Raw genomic sequence first — 21,115 nt, forward strand, 5'->3', positions numbered from 1 at the left:
GGGGACGTCCCCACCCCTGCCAGAACACTCCAGTCAGCGCTCTCAGCCATTGGCTGAGAGTGCTGATCGGGAGCCAGTCGACAGACCTTATTAGGTCATGCCACTTCGACAGCAGCCGGCTGAATGGCTGGCTTCTGTTAAACTGGCTGCAGCACACACGGCCGAATGTCACTCGGTTTCTATTGAACTGGCCAAACCGGTCGGACATTTGATCGGTGTGTACTAGGATTTACAGTTGTATTTAAATTTAGGTACACACACTTCGGCATATTACTCACTAGCGTCCCCACTTTACAATAGATTACAAGGCTATTAAGTAGTGGATGTATATGGATTACATTTGGAGAAGAAGGATATTGTTTAGTGCTACTTTAAAGTCGTCTGCAAAAGTGGAAATACACTTTAAAGCGATTGTAAAGTCTTGATTTTTTCCCAATTAAAATAACAAACATGTTATACTTATCTGCTCTTTTGCGGTAGATTTGCACAGAGCAGCCCAGATCCTCCTCTTCTCGGGTCCCTCTTTTGTGCTCCTGGCCCCAGCCTCCTGTTCAGTGCCCCCACAGCAAGCAACTTGCTATGGGGGCACCAGAACTGAGTCACAGCTCCTTGTGCCCATTCAGACACAGAGCCCTGAAACAGGCCCCACCCCCTCTCTCCCCTGATTCACTAGCTGACTTGGATTGATAGCAGCGGGAGCCAATGGAGCCGCTGTTGTGTCTCAGCCAAAAAGCAAGGAGAGTCTCAGAAGGCTGTGACACTTGTGGACATCGCTGGAAAGAGAGGGACCTCAGGTAGGTGTTAGAGGGGCTGCTACACAGACAAGGCTTTTTATCTTAATGTATAGAATGCATTAGGATAAAAAAAACTTATGCCTTTACAACCCCTTTAGGTTCCATGCAGGCTGGCTTAAGAATCGTTGCTTCTACAGGAGTTTTGTGTTCTGCCTGTAGAAGCAGCTCAAAGTTATCCTTTGTGTCCATACACATTAGGAGAATTAAAGGCAGATTTTAGCTCAATGTTTAGGCCTCATGCACACTGGATGTTTTTACAGCTGCCGTTTTTGGCTTCAGACATTTTTTTCTACAGTCAATAAGCTCTCCAGCATGTTATCCTATGTGTCCATGCACACATAGGCTGTCATCAAATGTTTTTAGCTCGGGCGTTTTTTGGCTGTAAGACTAGTAGGTTCTGAGAGGAGTTTTTCAACTGTAAAGACGCTGTAACGTCAAAAAACGCAGCAAAACGCTCAAAAACGTGGCTCACCAGAGTTTGATGTTTTTGATCCCATTGAATACCAAAAAAAAAAAAAAGCGAAATAACGCTCCAAAACGTTATTGCAAAAACATTGAAAAACTCACTGCAGATCTGACGTCTTTAACCACTTAACCCCCGGACCATATTGCTGGTCAAAGACCAGAGCACTTTTTGCGATTTGGCACTGTGTTGCTTTAACTGACAATTGCGCGGTCGTGCGATGTGGCTCCCAAACAAAATTGGCGTCCTTTTTTCCCCACAAATAGAGCTTTCTTTTGGTGGTATTTGATCACCTCTGCGGTTTTTAGTTATTGCGCTATAAACAAAAATAGAGCGACAATTTTGAAAAGAATGAATATTTTTTACTTTTTGCTATAATAAATATCCCCCAAAAATATATAAGTTTAGGGCGATACGTATTCTTCTACATATTTTTCGTAAAAAAAAAAATAAAAAAAAAATTGCAAAAAGCGTTTGATTGGTTTGCTCAAAAGTTATAGCGTTTACAAAATAGGGGGTATTTTTATGGCATTTTTATTAATATTTTTTTAGTAATGGCGGCGATCAGTGATTTTTTTTCGGTACTGCGACATTATGGCGGACACTTCGGACACTTTTGACACATTTTTGGGACCATTGGCATTTTTATAGCAATCAGTGCTATAAAAATGCATTGGATTACTATAAAAATGCCACTGGCAGTGAAGGGGTTAACACTAGGGGGCAGGGAAGGGGTTAAGTATGTTCCCTGGGTGTGTTCTAACTGTAGGGGGGGGTGGCCTCACTAGGGGAAATTACTGATCTTCTGTTCATACATTGTATGAACAGAAGATCAGCATTTCTCTCCCTGACAGGACCGGGAGCTGTGTGTTGACACATACAGCTCCCAGTCCTCGCTCTGTAACGAGCGATCGCGTGTGCCCGGCGGTGATCGCGCCCGCCGGGCACACGCACGGGAGTCGACGTTATACTACGTGCTCTCGCGCAGGGGAGCCGACCTGCCGCCGTAAAGCGACGGCGGCTGGTCGGCAACCAGTTAATAACGCTATAATAACGTCCGATGTGCATGAGGTCTTAAGCCCTGTACACACGACCGGGATTCCCGGCGGTATAAAGTCCGCCGGGAATCCCGACGAGAAAACCGAGAACCTGCTCGGTAAGTTTCCCCATGTACACACAAGAGGTTTTCCCATCTGAAAAACTGCGGGGAGAGCTTTTGGCCGGGAAAACCGGATGTGTGTATGCTCCACTGCAGTATTCCCCATAGGAAAACTGTCGGGTTTAAAACCACCGGGAAAATAGAGAGCAGGTTCTCCATTTTCCCACCGGAATTCCCGGCAGTTTTCCTGTCGGGAAAACTGCGAGAAAGCATACACGCGTCTGGTTTTCCCGGCCAAAAGCTCTCCCCGCAGTTTTTCTGGCAGGAAATCCGGTCGTGTGTCGAGGCTTCAGGGGCAGGAAAAAAACATCTGCTTTGCGTTTCTGATTGGAGCTTTCTGGGAGACACAAACACTAAACGCTCCCTAACTAAGTACAAAAATGCTTTTTATGAGCATTTTTTTCTGCCAAGGGAACTGTCTTTTTTTTTTGTGTTTATGGAGCTTAAAGTTTTTTTTTTTTTGCAATGCATCAGTCTGCTGTCCAGTTGCTACAGCCACTGCTTTTCAAAAAAATTTTTTTTTAGCAGATTTAGCAAGAGGTAAATATTCCCGTTCTATCAGAAACCACCATAGTTGAGGTTCAATCATACCAGAAAACTATCAATGAAAGTCCCCCCTACCAAAAAAAAAGGGGAGGGGGATCTCAGCTGAATTAAAGCGGATCTCCACCCTAAAGTGAAGTCGCGCTGATCGGCACCCTCCCCCCTCCGGTGTCACATTTGACACCTTTCAGGGGGGAGGGGGGTGCAGATACCTGTCTAAAGACAGGTATTTGCACCCACTTCCGGCCACACGTCACGGGCAAAAGACGGGTTTTTCCTGACATCCCGTCCGTCCCCCGTTGTGTGCTGGGAACACTCGGCTCTCAGCACACAGCGTGTGAGCCAATCGGCGGGCGCAGCGCGACTTGCGCATGCGCCGTAGGGAACCGGGCAGTGAAGCCGGAGCGCTTCACTTCCTGGTTCCCTCAGCGTGGATGGAGGGGGGAGCAGCAGGGTGACGAGCGATCGCTTGTCCTCTGCTGTGGACGCCGCTGGACTCCAGGACAGGTAAGTGTCCTTATATTAAAAGTCAGCAGCTGCAGTATTTGTAGCTGCTGGCTTTTAATATTTTTTTTTGAGCGCACATCCGCTTTAAGACTAGGCATCATTGGGTCCACTGGATCAATGTTTCTCAACTCTAGTACCCCCAACAGGTCATGTTTTCAGGATTTCCCTCAGATGAAACAGCTGTGGTAGTAAAACTGATCAAATCACCTATGCAAAATAATAGAAAGCCTGAAAACATGACCTGTTGAGGGTACTTGAGGACTAGAGTTGAGAAACATTGCACTGGAGGACTGGACAATAATTTCCAAGCCGTCAATCCAGACCCTTATTCTCCTAGAATATCTGTTGAGAAGATCATGTTTACTCTACACAGAATCAGACTATCATGCCAATAGAGTGGGATGAGTCTTTGATGTAAAGCAGCAGCACATAAAGCTCTATCTAATAAGCTTTGTGACAAACTATACTCATTAGGCTGCAGAAATGGAAAGTTAACAGGTTTTAACTTGTCAATCTGCACTTAATTGCTGTGCTGTCAGAATTGTAAAAAAACATTTTAGGCGACATCAATTAGAGTTTTAGATAAACACACAAACATAAAACACACGGACTAACCTGCACATCTAAAAAAAGGAAAATAAATAAATAACGTAGCATTTCTCTGTAATCCTCTACAGGCTCAGCAAATGTTAATTGTAGTAATTGAATGCATTATGCGCAAAACAGCACCTAGTGGATAATGTGTGCATTGTTCTAAGCTGTAATTACAGGGGAGGGGGTAGGAAAAGGCATCTCTGCCACGGATCATTTTTAACTAGATTTCTCTTCATTATCCCATGGAGTATATTCATACTACATTGTGCGCTGAAGCATTTATCAGTCACCCATAGTTTACTTTTCTTCTATTAACTGCTTATTGGAAAAGAAAAAAAACAAGGCTCAATTTTATTTCAAATTAACAGCCAAAACAGAGCTATGATCTGTTTTAAAAAACGGATCTTAACAGATACAGATGTAAACGAATGATCATCCTTTTATATCCGTTTCTTCATAGACATGCACTGCCGTCTGTTTTTCACCCGTCAACGAATAGATGAAAAATGGACAAATGGCCCCCCTGCGTGAAAGGGACCACCGCAGTTAAACAGGGGTCGATCTACCGATCAGCTTCGGTTCGACTGCCCTTTCTGATTTTAGCCATTCAATCAGCACATGCAGCTAATGGCTGCAGCACTGATCTATGTATTCTGACAGCAGGGGGGGGGAGTCTCCCCCACTTCCCACTGTTAGAATACGACACAGCAGGGAGGATTCCCCCATCCACCTCATGTGTGAAAGGGGGAAACGATTCTTTTCATTCAGCCATGAACCATCTATGGCCAGCCTTAGGCAACATTCTCATCTTAGCGTTGAATAAACGTGTGTTTTTTTAGTGACACGCATAGGGCAGCCTATTCATTTTAATGGAATGCCTATGCATGACAAAGAAGCTCCTGCACCTGCACCTTTCCGGCGTTTAGACGCTCCGGAAAACATGTGGTCTGCTGACTGCGTTTGGGGTGCCATTAACAAGTGCAACGGTTGTTTTTTGTGCGTTGCATAAATGTGCAGATGTATATGAAATATATGAACATATTCGCCAGCACACCACGGATCGTATAAAATGTCCAAAAGTTTTAATGCAATGAAAACATCACAAGGATTGCAACGTTTCGAGGCCACGCAGGACCTCTTCGTCAGGCAAGTGATGATGTATATGAAGCATTAAAGTGATTAGAAAGGTTTGTTTCCTATAAATATAAACATGGTATACTTACCTCCTCTGTGCAGTGGTTTTGCACAGAGCAGCCCGGATCCTTCTCTTCTCGGGTCCCTCTTCTGTGATCCTGGCTCCTCCCTCCTGTTCAGTGCCCCTACAGCTTCCTGCCTCTGATTGGCTAGCTGACTTTGATTGACAGCAGCGGAATCCAATGGTGCCATCGCTGCGTCTCAGCCAATCAGGAAGGTGAATCTGGGACAGCTGAGACACTCGTGGACATCGCTGGACAGAGAGGGACCTCAGGTAAGTATTATGGGGGCCTGCTGCACACAGAAGGCTTGTTATCTTTATGCATATAATGCATTAAGTTAAAAAAAACTTCTGCCTTTACAACCACTTTAAAGCAGTGTTAAACCCCAAAAAATGTAATAAATTGCAGCTTACCAATTCTCAAATGTGGTGGCTGCATTCAATTTTATTTTCCTTTATTTTCAAATGCTGATTCGATCAGTAAGCCTTATTTTACCTTTACGAGACTAAACTGTCCAGCAAAAGTACCAGTTTACAATGTTACAAACAGTTACAATGATTACTCTTTATTCTTTTAAGAAAAGCCAAAATCCCCCCCAAAAAAAAAAACTGTAGCTGTAACTGCTTATAAAGTGCTAGCTGGAGTTGAGCTTTAGGTTACTTTCACACTGAGGCGCTTTACAGGCGCTATGCAAACTGCATCTTTGAGGCGCTTTAGCACCCCTGCCCATTGCAATCAATGGGCAGCGACGGCAAAGCCCCGCTGCAGCAGCGCTTGTAACCCTTTTTCGGCCGCTAGCGGGGGTTAAAAGCGCCCCACTAGCAGCCGAAAAAAGGGACGCTAAAACGACGGTAAAGCTCCGCTAAAAATAGCACCACTTTACCGCCGATGCCTCAACGCCTCAGTATGAAAGTGCCCTAAATGTCTTAGTCAAGTCCATCTAACGCTACCCTCTTCCCAGATTGCCAATGCTGCAGACACCAATCACATGAAAAGAAAAAATAAATAAAACATTTATTGAATCTGATTGGATGATGGAAGTCGGTAGAGCTTCTGCTCATTTATTAAGCTCTGGAGCAACTGCAAAGTGCACAGTCCATTTGCTTTAGTAAATCAACCCTCATGTGGAAAAAAAAAAATCTCTGCGCACAATACTCTTTATGATTGAACTATTCTTGTTTCTCTAAGGCTTGATTCACACTAATGCGTTTTTTTTATGCTTTTTGCATTTTGCAGAAATGCAGGACATTTTTTTACTTGGAACACGTTCACAATAATGCATTTTTGTGGCTCTGCGTTTTTGGAAAGGGTCATGGACTTTTTTTCCCGCAAAATGCAGCGTTTTGCATGTAATAGACTTCAATGGGCCTGCATCCAAAATGCAAGTACTGCATGTGCATTTTTTTTATTACATTCACGGTATATAGCTGGTTGCTAAGAAGTGGGACAGGAAGCTGGCCGCCGCGCCCTTAGCAACAGATGAGTTATCTGCTGTAAGTGGACTTCCCTGCTGAATGTAAAAAAAAGAGCCCCCCTGCCCTAAAACACCCACCACCACCCCCATGTTGTTCAGGAGGGGGGCTCTCACGTGTCCACCTCCCTTTCCTGACCTGCCGAGCTGCATGCTCAGATAAGGGTCTGGTGTGGCTTTTGGGGGGGACCCCACGCCATTTTTAAAAAAAAATAGGTCGAGGGGGAGGGGTGTCCCCTCCAAGTCCATACCAGACGTGAATTTTTTTAGCCGGCAATTTTTTATACATTCAGCTGTCAGCGGGGAAGCCTTTCTCAACCATTTTAGTAGAGGTGAGGTTGGCCATCCTCTGAACTCATTTCTAACCAAATTCCATGTCATGCCCCGCAGGCTGTATCTTTGATTACGTGAGCTATGACGTAGGTATCACACAGCCTGCAGCTCATTGGAGTAAAAAAAGGAGGGTGAGTTTGGAGTTCAGATAGAAATGAAAGGAGAGGAGAGTGGATAATACCACACTGCTGAATGGGAAATCCATCAATTTTATTGACAAGATCCAAAGATAAAAAAAAACATCACAGCCCACAAAGACAATGGCAAACGTTGACCCATTTTACGCTCAAGGTTTCACACTAAATTAGCTTATTTGTTATGACTAAAGCCAGCCATAGATGGAGGATTGCAGGGAAGAAATTTGCTCGATTCCCCCATCAACACACACAGGGGGTAGGGGAGGCAGTCCCCTCTGGGAGAACACTCCAACAGGCTGGTTCAATCTTTCAAGATTCAAACCATCTACGGCTGGCTTAAGGCGGAGCTCCACCCAAAAGGGGAAGCTCGGCTTGTCTGCCTCCCCTCCCCTGCCACATTTGGAACCTTTTGGGGGGGTACCCGATTTTGAAAAGTACCCGCTCCCACTTCCAGCTAAATTCGCTGAGTCGGAGGTTTGGCCCCTCTCCTTCCCCCACAACCTTCAAGGACTCTTCACAAGTCTCAGAAGATTGCGGCCCATTCACAAAGCACAGCACACTTCTCGCATGCGCAGTAGGAAACCAGCTACTATGCCAAGATGGCAGTGCTAGCATCCGATAGCTGATTGAAGATTCGGCTCTGGTGAGGACAATGCTGGATCCCTGGACAAGTAAGTGCCCTAGTATTAAAAGTCAACAGCTACAGTATTTGTAGCTTCCGACCTTTACTTTTAAGCTGGATTCACACCTCTGCATTTTTAGTGCTTTTAGCAGATTTGTTCTACGGTCCATTTACCATGGTTTCCTATGGAACACGTTCTGTAGTGCAAATCTGCAAAATGCACTAAAAATGCTTAGGTGTGAATCAGGCCTAATGCCGCATACAGACGATCGTTTTTTGTGATGAAAAAAAATGACGTTTTTGAAAACGTCATTTAAAATGATAGTGTGTGGGGAAAATGTCGTTTTATGTCTTCAGAAAAACGACCAAAAAAAAATTCGAACATGCTCGAATTTTTTGTGTCGTTTTTCAAAATGTCATTTTTTGTGTCAATGAAAATGATAGTGTGTGGGCAAAACGACGTTTTTAAACCCGCACATGCCCAGAAGCAAGTTTTGAGACGGGAGGTAAAACTACCATTCATAATGGAGTAAGCACATTCATCACGCTGTAACAGACAAAAAAGCGCGAATCGTCTTTTACTAACAAGTAACCAGCTAAAAGCAGCCTCAAGGCGAATAGAACTTCCCCTTTAGAGTGCCGTCACTTTGTTCATCATTTTTCAAAATGATGGTGTGTATGCTACATCGTTTTTGAAAATGAAGTTTCAAAAATGTCGTTTTTTTTCATCACTTCAAACGTCATTTTTTTTTCATCACAAAAAACGACCGTCTGTATGCGGCATAAGAGCCATCAGCGTAAAATGCTTCTTAGGCTCCATTCACAACTATGCATGTTGCTTTTGAGCGTTTTTGCAGTGCTTGCTGCGTTATTCGACACGCGTTTTTACCGCGATTATCGTTTTTTTTTTTTACAAATTTTAACATTTCCTTTAACAACCAGCTATAACAGGTTAAAAAAAACGCAAATCGCGGCAAAATCGCAGTAAAGACGCGGTACTTGCGTTTTGGATGGGGGCCCATTGAATTCTATTACATGCAAAACGCTGCTTTTTGCAGGGAAAAAAGTCCCCAGCCCTTTCCAAAAACGCAGAGCCACAAAAAAGCATTGATGTAAAACATGTTCCATAGGAAACCATGTTGAGCCCTGGTTCACACTGGGTACGATTTGGAACGATTCGAGATGCGTTTTGACATGTCAAATCGCATCTCAAATCGGCGGCAATTGTCGGCAATGGCACTGTCCTAATCAGTGCGACGCCGCATCTGCGATTTCAAAAAGTAGTTCCTGTACTACTTTTTGCGATTTCGGGCCGCGATTTACATTAAATTGCGGCCGAAATCGCGGCAAAATCGCAGCCGCGAAATCGCGGTAAAATCGCGCATTTTACCGCGATTTTGAATTCGCAGCAGTGTGAACCTAGGCTCACAAATTTCCCTGCATTTCCCTGAAAAATGCATCAAAAAATGCATTAGTGTGAATGGAGCCTAAGTCTGCTCTTGTGTTTGTGGGCAGATGTTTTTATCTTTGGATCCTTTCAATAAAATTGCTGGATTTCCCATTCGGCGCCTGGTTCACACCTATGCATTTCTTTAGTGTGTTTTCAGTTTTGCAGAAACATACTACAGTCCATTTAACATAGTTTCCTATGGGTCACGTTCACATCTGTGCATTTTATGGAAAGGGCCAGGGACCAGCAGGTTGTGTTTTTTGGTTCCATAGACTTCAATGGATGAAAAACGTGACGAAAAACGAAAGATGCAACTGCAACCTGCATAGGTGTGACTCAGCCCTTCATCCATTCTCCTTTCCTGTGATTCTGCGGCTGCCAATGGGACCGACACTTTCTTGATGGACAGTGGGGCTTGGATTGAGGCAGTCTGACCTGGAGCGCTGTCATTTGTTAGCCTATGCAGATAGAAATGAGTTCTGAGGATGCCCAGGCTTATCTCTACTTTTTAACCCCAGAGCAACGCTTGAATCAATTTTCTATGTTTCATTGAACCCCTGCTAAAAAATTATTATCGCTACAACTAAATGATACATTATCATAATCAGTAATTTGTGAAATGTTTTAAATAAAAGAACATTTTGCTACAGAATCTAAGACCTATTTTTTTTTAAACACACCACTGCTCTATAAAACAAAACTATTTGTAGTAAAATAATCATGTCCAGCTAAGAAACACAAACATTTAGATGTTAGGAATAATCAGGGCATTTTTTCAGCAGGGAAGTGAGGGAATGCAGTTCCTGCACCTCCAGCAATGAATGTATGTAATGGGAAGGAGTGCTGAGGTGTGCTGGAGGTTCTATTGATGCTGGTGGGGATCTGTTTTTGCATGGGAGGTCTATTGTTACTGTTGGGTTGGAAATTGTTGCTGGGAGGGATCTACTGTTGAGGGAGAGGTCCATTGTTGCTGGCTGCAGGGAGATCTGTTGTTGCAGCTGGGGGTCCATTGTTGCATAGGGGGTGTCTATTGTTGCTGGGATGGACTCTATTGTTTCGGGGGGTTTACTGTTTCTGGGGTGGGGTCTATTGTTGCTCATAAAAGGGGATCTATTTTACTGTCTTGTTGTTATTAATGAATTCCGTGCAAATCACTTAGCAGCGCAAAGTTGGACTTGGCACTGTATTCTCTGAGGCCTCGTACACACGACCGAACATGTCTGCTGAAACTGGTCCGCGGACCAGTTTCCGCGGACATGTTCGGTCGTCTGTACGGCCGACCGAACCGGATTCACGGCCTAGCGGACAGGTTTCCAGCGGACAAATGTTTCATAGCATGCTAAGAAACATGTCCGCTGGAAGCCTGTCCGTCGGACATGTTCGGTCGTCTGTACGACTTACCGGACATGTCCGCTCGGCCCGAAAGCCCTCGCATGCGTCGAAGTGATTCGACGCATGCGTGGAAGCATTGACCTTCCAGGGTCGCGCACGTCGCCGCGTCATCGTCACGGCCACGTCGCGCCCTCGTCACCGCGTTCGCTGTCCGCTGGGATTTTGGTCTGATGGTGTGTACACACATCAGACCAAAATCCGGCAGCGGACATGTCGAAATCCACATCCTCGTGTGCGACATATCGATTGAATGACTTGTCCACTATAGATCAGCTATTCCCAGGGCTTTTGTTCTCAGAAAATAGGTGCAGAGACTCTCACCTTCTGAATCTGCCTTTGTTTCTGCCCCCTACCCACCTCTGAGCACCTTGGTTCCACCTCCTAGCTCCCAGTACTGCCCCTCTACTACTACTGCCTCGTACACATGGACGGACAATCCGATGAAAACGGTCCGCCGGACCGTTTTCATCGGATTGTCCGTCCGTGTGTACGAGGCCTAAAAGGGGCAGTACTGGGAGGTAGGAGGTGGAACCAAGGTGCTCAGAGGTGGGTAGGGGGCAGAAACAAAGGCAGATTCAGAAGGTGAGAGTCTCTGCACCTATTTTCTGAGAACAAAAGCCCTGGGAATAGCTGATCTATAGTGGACAAGTCATTCAATCGATATGTCGCACACAAGGATGTGGATTTCGAATGTTAATTAAAAGATACAATTGTAAGTTATCAATCACATCTTTGTTGTCATTGTGCAATCTCATGATCTGATTGATAAAAACACAACCAAATTCATGAACGAAGCATCCCAGTGATGCCGATCAAAGCAGAACAATTGATTATTTCCTGCCCTTTCTTTGGACACAGTTTGATCAAATCCACTTTAACTACTTCCATACAGGGCACGTATACACCTTCCCGCCCAGACCAATTTTTAGCTTTCAGCGCTGTTGCACTTTGAATGACAATTGCGCGGTCATGCTACACTGTACCCAAACTAAATTTTTATAATTTTGTACCCACAAATAGAGCTTTCTTTTGGTGGTATTTGATCACTTCTGGGATATTTATTATCTGCAAAAAAAATAAAAAAATTACCGAAAATTTTGATTTTTTTTTGTTTCTGTTATAAAACATTGTAAATAAGTAAGTTTTCTCCTTCACTGATGGGCACTGATGGTACTGCACGGACGGGCACTGATAAGGTGGCACTGATGGGCACTGATGTGGTGGCATTGATGGGCACTAATATGCAGCACGGATAGTCACTGATAGGCGGCATGGATGGGCTTGGATAGGCTGCACGGATGGGCACGGATAGGCGGCACGGATGGGCACTGATAGGCGGCATGGATGGGCAATGATAGGTGGCACGGATGGGCACTATCGTATGCGTTGTACTAATGGATGCAAATCAGTGCCAAACAATGCCTGCCAATCAGTGATGCCCATTGTGGGCACTGATTGGCATCCATTTTTTGTGTCATTGTCATCCCTGGTGGTCTAGGGTGGCATACCAGTCTGTGGGGTTGGTTTACTAAAACTGGAGAGAGCAAAATCTGGTGCTGCTCTGTATAGAAACCAATCAGCTTCCAGTTTGTTTGGTCAACGGTTCCAGTGATGGGGAACCTTGGCACCCCAGATGTTTTAGAACTACATTTCCCATGATGCTCGCCCACACTGCAGAGCGCAAGAGCATCATGGGAAATATAGTTTCAAAACATCTGGGGTGCCAAGGTTCCCCATCACTGGTTTAATTGAACAAGCTGAAGTTAGAAGCCGATTGGCCACCATGCACAGCCACACCAGATTTTGCACTCTCCAGTTTTAGTAAATCAACCCCATTGTGTATTACCTCCCCTCTGTTCCAGTGCTGCAGTCTCCATCTGTGTGTTCCATGTATGACAAGTCAAAGTGTTGGATGCCTGCATCTCCTGACACACCATGGCTTGTTCCTCCATGTTACTCTGGGTCCTGTAATCACAGGATTCAGGGCCTGTTCACACCACAAAAATGCACTCCAGAATGTGTTTTTGCTTATAGTTCACACCACAAAAACTCACTTTGGATGTGTTTCTGTATGCGTATTTTTAATGTGTTCTAGTATATTTTTTCCTCTCTTGTTTTTGGAAACTTGTCACATGACGAAGAATGCAGGCATCCAAAAGAAAGTTTCTAATGCTGAAGACACTGACAGAGGCTGCAAAGCTTGTCTGAAGAGGAGATAGGACACAAGGTACAGGGGAGAGGTAACTATAATGGCTTCTCTCTTCCAGGGATTTGATGGTCTGATCTCTCTTAGAGACCTAACAGGAACCAAGATGCCTCTCACACGCCCTGCGCATGCCCCAGGCATTCTGGGACTCAGCCCTGATTCTTCGGGACAGGGACCAATTTCCGGGACGGTCCCGGTGACACAGGGACGGTTGGGAGGTATGCCGACAGGGTCTCTTTGAAGTGAACTTGTACTAACAGAGGAAGATGCAAAGTGGCCATATGTAGAGCATATAGAAAGATATTGAGTAGGGAGTAGTGAGGGATCAGAGAAGGGTGACAGTGGGCTGGGTGATGATGTCATCTGTATGATGACACTTTGTGACCCCCCCTCATACCCAGAGGGGTAGGGAAATCCATCTGAGTAGAGTAGATACCTACTACAAAATGTTTTCCGGCTGTGGGTTTTGAAAAAAACACCAAAATGTCTAAATAAAACACAGAGGGGGTTATTTGCGAATGGCAAATCTACTTTGCACTGCAAGTGCCCTTGAAAGTGCACTTGGAAGTGCAGTCGCTGTAAATCTGAGGGGTAGATCTGAAATGAAGGGAAGCTCTACAGATTTTATCATCCAATCATGTGCAAGCTAAAATGCTGTTTTTTATTTTCCTTGCATGTCCCCCTCTGATCTACAGCGATTGTACTTCCAAGTGCACTTGTAGTGCAAAGTGGATTTTCCTTTAGTAAATAAACCCCAAATGTCTGTGAAAGTAAGCTGTGTTCCTTGTACATATTTATGACCTAATGTATCTTTTAAAGAAGGCCAGTTACATTTGGGATTTTGTGTAAATGCATTTATTTATTTATTTATATTTTGTCTGAAATTACTATAACTATGTAGGTATTGTTATGAACGAATAATATGGGTCCTCTTACTTGGGAGGCTTCTGAGATCTGATTTTGATCTCAACTGATCTTGCTGCTGGTGGTGCGTGAAAAACAGCAGAACCACCCAATCCGACATGGCCTTAAAGCGGGGGTTCACCCAAAAAAAAAAATGTAACTTTAGATTCAGCCGAGTTGTCAGAATGACAATCGTTTTTTTTTTTTTTTATCTTATCCCCGTACATACCGTATTTTCACTGCCGCTTCCAGGTATGTCTTCTGCGGGACTGGGCATTCCTAATTGATTGACAGGCTTCCGACCGTCGCATACAGCGCGTCACGAGTTGCCGAAAGAATCGGACCGGACTGCGAGTCGGCTCTATACGGCGCCTGCGCACCGACGTTCGGCTTCTTTCGGCAACTCGTGACGTGCAGTATGCGACAGTCGGAAGCCTGTCAATCAATTAGGAACACCCAGTCACGCAGATTATACCCGGGAAGCGGCGGTGAAAATATGGTATGTACGGGGATAAAATAAAAAAAAACAGCCGATTGCCATTCTGACAACTCGGCTGAATCTAATGTTAAAACATTTTTTTTGGGGTGAACCCCCGCTTTAAGGTAGCAACTATAGGTCTAACATAAGATTATGAATATTCAGGTTCTTTCATCATTCCATTTGAGATTGGTCCTATGTAAAACCGCCTACCCATAGGAAAGACATTAAGTCAAGTCAAATGAACACTCCCACCTACCCTACAATCTCTGTATAATATATTACGCTGAATTCATTTCTAAATCAAGTCTTAGAAGTAGGAAACTATTATAATAACAATCCATTAAAGTGACACTAAACGATATCCCTACTCTTCAAAAATAATCCATACAAACCCATACTCAATGGCTCTGTAATCCATGTTTTATGAAATCAATTCTTTGGCTCCATCCACACTGGGCTTAAAAAAAAAAAAAAAAAAAAACGCCAGTTCCCCTGGCAGAGAAAAAAACATTCATATGGAGCATTTTTTGTACAGGGTTTAGATGAGTTTTGCATTTTCTTTTGCTAGAAAGCTCTAATCAGAAGGGGTTTTTTTTCCTCCCTCTAAACGCTGAGCTCAAAATCTGCCCGTAATCGCCCTAATGTGTACGGACACATAGGATAACATTGAGCCGCTTCTACAGGCAGAACACAAATCTCCTGTAGAAGCAGCAATTTTAAACCACTGTGCATGGAACCTTAGTCCCCTTTCACACTTATGCAACTTTTTCTTACGATTTTGGACTGCAAAATCGTATGACAAGTCCTTCTCCATTATTTCCAATGACTACCATTCATACTGGCACGACTTTAATTCCTGCCTACTTCAAAGTAGTCCTTGCACTACTTTGGTCCGATTTTGATGCCACTTACACAGGCATTCATTGAAGTCGCAGCCGCGAATCACAGCAAAATCGCTGCCAAATCGCGGGAGCAAAATCGAGGGTAAAATCGCATGACTTTGAAGTCGTACAAGTGTGAATAGGGGGCTTACTGTGTTTTTCTGCCTCTTTGAGCTCCTGAACCCCCCCCCCCCCCCCCTTCTGTTTTCTTGGAACAAGCAGTGGATGTTAGTTGTGATCAGGGCTGGACTGGGACAGAAATTTGTCCCTGGACTTCATCCAGACTGGCCCACTTTGACAGGTCTCTCCCATGAAGGCCGGACAACTACCACCCCCCCCCCCCCCCGGCCACCCAAGCCCCCTTTTCCCCTTCACTAGCCACTAGCCGTTCTACTCTATTAGAGTAGAACGGCTGGTACTGGTACTCTTATAGGCAGTACCAGTGGGGAAGCTAGACATTATTTCACCCGGGGCAAAGAATCAGTTCGGTGCCCCCCCCCCATATGGGACAAGATTAGGCAGAAGTGAGAAATTCCCAGGCCATAGCTGTTGAATCAGCTGTCTGTCCCCTGCCCCCATGCGCCTCTGTCGTCCCCCCTGCTCCTCCCCCTGCTCCTTTGTTCCCCCCAGGTGAGCGCTGCGGGGAGGGAGAGACAGAGGAGCGGAGGGGGGCGGCAGTCTGCTGTCACTGAAGCCGGCCCACTGAGCCATCGGCCCACCGGGAAACTCCCTGTAGTCCCAATGGCCAGCCCATCCCTGGTTGTGATCATGTGTACTTGCTCTATGCACACTACAAATCCCATAGTCCATCAATTGAGCATCAAACAAGGAGGAGAGGGTGGCTACGTTCCTACATACAGTATGACCACGGAGAATGAATGTAGTCACCCTCTAACAAGAAGTCAGATCACAGCAGCAAAAATAAGGTATTGGAAGGAGGCTGGGAGTAATAGAAGGGACATTTTTTAGTTAAGGTGGTTGTATAGGGGGTTTTGTAACTTTTACCTACAGGTAAGCCTATAATAAGGCTTACCTGTAGGTATAAAGAATATCTCCTAAACCTGTACGGTTTAGGAGATATTACCCCCGCAATGCGCCGCGGTGATCCTCGGCTAAAGGGCCGGAAGCCGCCGGACCTTGCCGGTTTAAAGTCTCCCACGCGCATGCGCTCCAGCCAATCACAGCGCTGGAGCGGCAATACCTAGAAGACAAGCCGAGTCAAGATGACATCTCGCTCGGCATGGACCAGGTAAGTTCTCTTCACCTCGTTCCGAGGTAAGTATTTCATAATGAGCTAATATGCGGTGCATACTAGCTCATTATGGCTTTTGCCTTTCAGGTGAAAAAATAAATAAACAAGTAATCGCGGGTATACAACCGCTTTAACAAAACATAGTTAAATAGAGTTTTCTTTCTAAACCAATATAAGGCAAGAACATGTCACATAACACAAGAAAACCTGGAACCCCAAACCTGGAAAAAACCCTAACCAACCTTTAGAAATACAAGCATTTTGGGGAAAGTGGTTTGAAAACTTTCATTCGATTAACAATTGTTGGTGATCAAAAATGCAGATCTAGGACAATAACTAATGGAGGGTTTCTTATAGTTCCATGTTAAAAGGGAAGTAGAAGGCTCATCAAGATTATGACTATGGAGGGTTTCTTATAGTTCCATGTTAAAAAGGAAGTAGAGGGCTTATCAAGATCATGACTACGAGGGGTTTCTTATAGTTCCATGTTAAAAAGGAAGTAGAGGGCTCATCAAGATTACAACTATGGAGGGTTTCTTATAGTTCCATGTTAAAAAGGAAGTAGAGGGCTCATCAAGATCATGACTTCGAAGGGTTTCTTATAGTTCCATGTTAAAAAGGAAGTAGAGGGCTCATCAAGATTATGACTATGGAGTGTTCCTTATAGTTCCATGTTAAAAAGGAAGTAGAGGGCTCATCAAGATTATGACTATGGGGGGTTTCTTATAGTTCCATGTTAAATAGGAAGTAGAGGGCTTATCAAGATCATGACTATGGAGTGTTCCTTATAGTTCCATGTTAAAAAGGAAGTAGAGGGCTCATCAAGATTATGACTATGGAGTGTTCCTTATAGTTCCATGTTAAAAAGGAAGTAGAGGGCTCATCAAGATTATGACTATAGGGGGTTTCTTATAGTTCCATGTTAAAAAGGAAGTAGAGGGCTCATCAAGATTATGACTATGGGGGGTTTCTTATAGTTCCATGTTAAAAATGAAGTAGAGGGCTCGTCAAGATTACAACTATGGAGGGTTTCTTATAGTTCCATGTTAAAAAGAAAGTAGAGGGCTCATCAAGATTATGACTATGGAGGGTTTCTTATAGTTCCATGTTAAAAAGGAAGTAGAGGGCTTATCAAGATTATGACTATGGGGGGTTTCTTATAGTTCCATGTTAAAAAGGAAGTAGAGGACTCATCAAAATATACACAGAAGCCAATCTTCCCAAATATCATGCATGGAAGCCGAATCTCTAAACCCTGGCATACCCCGATCAGAGGGGCTTTCACATATAGGGCAGCGCGGTCGTGATATAGGGCATGAGCCTCTGCTCCTGAGATACTGGTGTGTTGAACACAGGCATGTCACCTCCTCCCTGTGTGTGATGGAGAACTCATTACCGGCTGGCTGATCTCGGATTATCCCAAGGTCTGGTACAGCTGTTCAGCACAGCTGGCATGTGCAGACTATCTCTGGACACCAAACTCAGCAGATGTGACCCTTTCGGGAAAAAGGGGGATCCTGGGGGGGGACCTGACAGTCATGACTCATTCTTGGTTAGGGTTGAACACTAGATTTCACCAATTAACCCTTACCTTCAAAAAAAAATCTACATCACCCCTCTCCAAATAATTCCTGATCATCCCCTTGCTAATGTACTACATGCAATCAAAAAAGCCTATTGACATATATATCGTTTACGCATGCATGGTTCAACCGTGACGTGTCCATGGCTTGGCATATCACCAAAAAATTGCAATCCTTTTTTTTTTTCCTAATGCATATGGAGATATGAGATATTATTTATTTATATATTACATAATTCATGTTATATAAGATGTGCATGCCGGATGATCCCAGGGGTAGGGGATGGAGAATGGAGTACACCCTTGTCATGCAGAGCCCCAGGTGAGTTGAAGGCTGGCTATTCCTCTACTCAGTGGTCTGATCAGACAGGTGCTGGGGACAGCCCTTACCTGTATACAGTGTGATCGGATCCATCATCCGATCCCTGCACACACACACATATTGATGACGATGGTGATAATGATCGTACAGAAGTGCTGTGATCTATTCCCCGTGGATTAGTCATAAGGAAGCAGACAGATCCATGCCTACCTCTCTAGATTACCTGATCCCTGTGTCCTGTGCTCGGATCTAGGTGTGATCTTCCAATGCCGCACTCACACACACACACAACAATGGTCTGCCTGTGATCCCGAGCTGTCACTGAGTGCCCGTCCCCCGCTCAGCCGGTCCCGATCGCAGCCCCGTTATCTCTCCGTGTAGATCTCTTCCCTGGAGCAGTTGAGCGGATTGTACAGCTTACAGACTGGCCGGGACTCGGCACTGTGCAGATGGCGGGGGGATCCCTACTGTCAGCCTACACACTAATATCAGGGGAATCCTCCCAGGACGCCCACTGTACCTCCCGACTCCCCCCACCTCATTTATTTTACCATAGCAGGGGGAGATCTCCAATCTCCGGCATCATGACATCACACGGCACGGGGAAGGAAACATTGCACCCCCCCCTGTCGTGAGGAATGGAACGGTCGGCTGCTCAGCACAAACTGAATGAGTCTTTAGGCTGGAAGAGAAGAATGATGCGTGTATGTTCCTGTCATATATAGAACACACATGTACACATGGGGGGAACCCTGTCCTGTACACACAATGTACTCTCAGCACTTCTCATGGCACATCGTTGCCAGTTCTGTTTATTGCACATTGTGTCAGAATCAGATCAATGTATGGATGTCCTGCATGATTTACAAATATTCATGGATAATGTCTGATGTCTCCAATCTAGGTTAATATGATATTATCTAATTTCTGCGGGGGAGCTCCGAAATACAAAATACAACATTGACTTCTTACCAGCAGATGGTTGGGACAAGGTTCTTCAGCGTCCAAGGTGAACAGTCCAAAAGGGCACCCCCTCCATGAGCTGAAGGGCCCGTTCATACCATATGCAGTGCTGGGACAAGGTTCTTCAGCGTCCAAGGTGAACAGTCCAAAAGGGCGCACCCCCTCCATGAGCTGAAGGGCTTGTTCATACCATATGCAGTGCCAGGACAAGGTCCTTCGGCGTCCAAGATGAACAGTCCAAAAGGGCGCACCCCCTCCATGAGCTGATGGGCCCGTTCATGCCATATGCAGTGCTGGGACAAGGTCCTTCAGTGTCCAAGGTGAACAGTCCAAAAGGGCGCACCCCCCCCATGAGCTGATGGGCCCGTTCATGCCATATGCAGTGCTGGGACAAGGTCCGTCAGTGTCCAAGGTGAACAGTCCAAATGGCGTACCCCCCCCTATGAGCTGAAGGTCAGTTCAGACCATATGCAGTACCGGGACAAGGTCCTTCAGCGTCCAAGGTGAACAGTCCAAGGGGCGCACCCCCACACACCCCCATGAGCTGAAGGGTCCAACCATACCATATGCAGTGCCGGGTTAGTGTCCAAGGTGAACAGTCCAAAGGGCGCACCCCCCCCCCCCCCCCTATGAGCTGAAGGGTTCGTTCATACTATATGCAGTGCTGGGACAAAGTCCTTCAGTGTCTAGTCCAGGGTGAACAGTCCAAAGGGCGCACCCCCACCTCCCCATCAGCTGAAGGGTCCAATTATACCTTATGCAGTGCCGGGACAAGGTCCTTCAGCATCCAAGGCAAGCAGATCAATGGGTGCACCCCCACACCCCATGAGCTGAAGGGTCCATTCATATCATATACAGTGCCTGGATAAAGTCCTTTAGCGTCCAAGGTGAACAGTCCAGAGGGCACACCCCCACCCCTCCATGAGCTGAAGGGGTCCAATCATACCATATGTAGTGCTGGGACAAGGTCCTTCATTGTCCAATCCAAGGCAAACAGTCCAAAAGGGCGCACTCCCTCCATAAGCTGATAGGCCCGTTCATGCCATATGCAGTGCTGGGACAAGGTCCTTCAGCGTCCAAGATGAACAGTCCAAAAGGGCACCCCCCCATGAGCTGAAGGGCCTGTTCATGCCATATGCAGTGCTGGGACAAGGTCCTTTAGCGTCCAAGGTGAACAGTCCAAAAGGGCGCACCCCCTCCATGAGCTGAAGGGCCCGTTCATGCCATATGCAGTGCTGGGACAAGGCTCTTCAGCGTCCAAGATGAACAGTCCAAAAGGGCACTCCCCCCATGAGCTGCAGGGCCTGTTCAAGCCATATGCAGTGCTGGGACAAGGTCCTTCAGCTTCCAAGGTGAACAGTCCAAAAGGGCGCACCCCCTCCATGAGCTGATGGGCCTGTTCATGCCATATGCAGTGCTGGGACAAGGTCCTTCAGCGCCCAAGGTGAACAGTCCAAAAGGGCGCACTCCCTCCATAAGCTGATAGGCCCGTTCATGCCATATGCAGTGCTGGGACAAGGTCCTTCAGCGTCCAAGATGAACAGTCCAAAAGGGCACCCCCCCATGAGCTGAAGGGCCTGTTCATGCCATATGCAGTGCTGGGACAAGGTCCTTCAGCGTCCAAGGTGAACAGTCCAAAAGGGCGCACCCCCTCCATGAGCTGAAGGGCCCGTTCATGCCATATGCAGTGCTGGGACAAGGCTCTTCAGCGTCCAAGATGAACAGTCCAAAAGGGCACTCCCCCTATGAGCTGCAGGGCCTGTTGAAGCCATATGCAGTGCTGGGACAAGGTCCTTCAGCGTCCAAGGTGAACAGTCCAAAAGGGCGCACCCCCTCCATGAGCTGAAGGGTCCATTCATACCAT

At 45.7% G+C, this 21,115-nt stretch overlaps 1 protein-coding gene across 2 annotated transcripts in view; it reads right to left on the reverse strand.

The window, feature by feature from the left end:
* The window catches only part of HPCA (hippocalcin), a 37,766-nt gene extending 18,999 nt beyond the window's left edge, over positions 1-18,767 (reverse strand). The window contains exon 1 of one of the 2 annotated variants that reach the window (XM_040337019.1): positions 18,512-18,767. The gene's annotated coding sequence lies outside the window, so the exon portion shown is untranslated. Of the gene's footprint in view, positions 1-18,498 lie in introns of both variants that reach the window. The other variant, XM_040337018.1, reaches the window with a different exon arrangement.
* Between the last annotated feature and the right edge of the window lie 2,348 nt (positions 18,768-21,115).

The sequence above is a fragment of the Rana temporaria genome, chromosome 2 (assembly GCF_905171775.1).
Source record: "Rana temporaria chromosome 2, aRanTem1.1, whole genome shotgun sequence".
Lineage (NCBI taxonomy): Eukaryota > Metazoa > Chordata > Amphibia > Anura > Ranidae > Rana > Rana temporaria.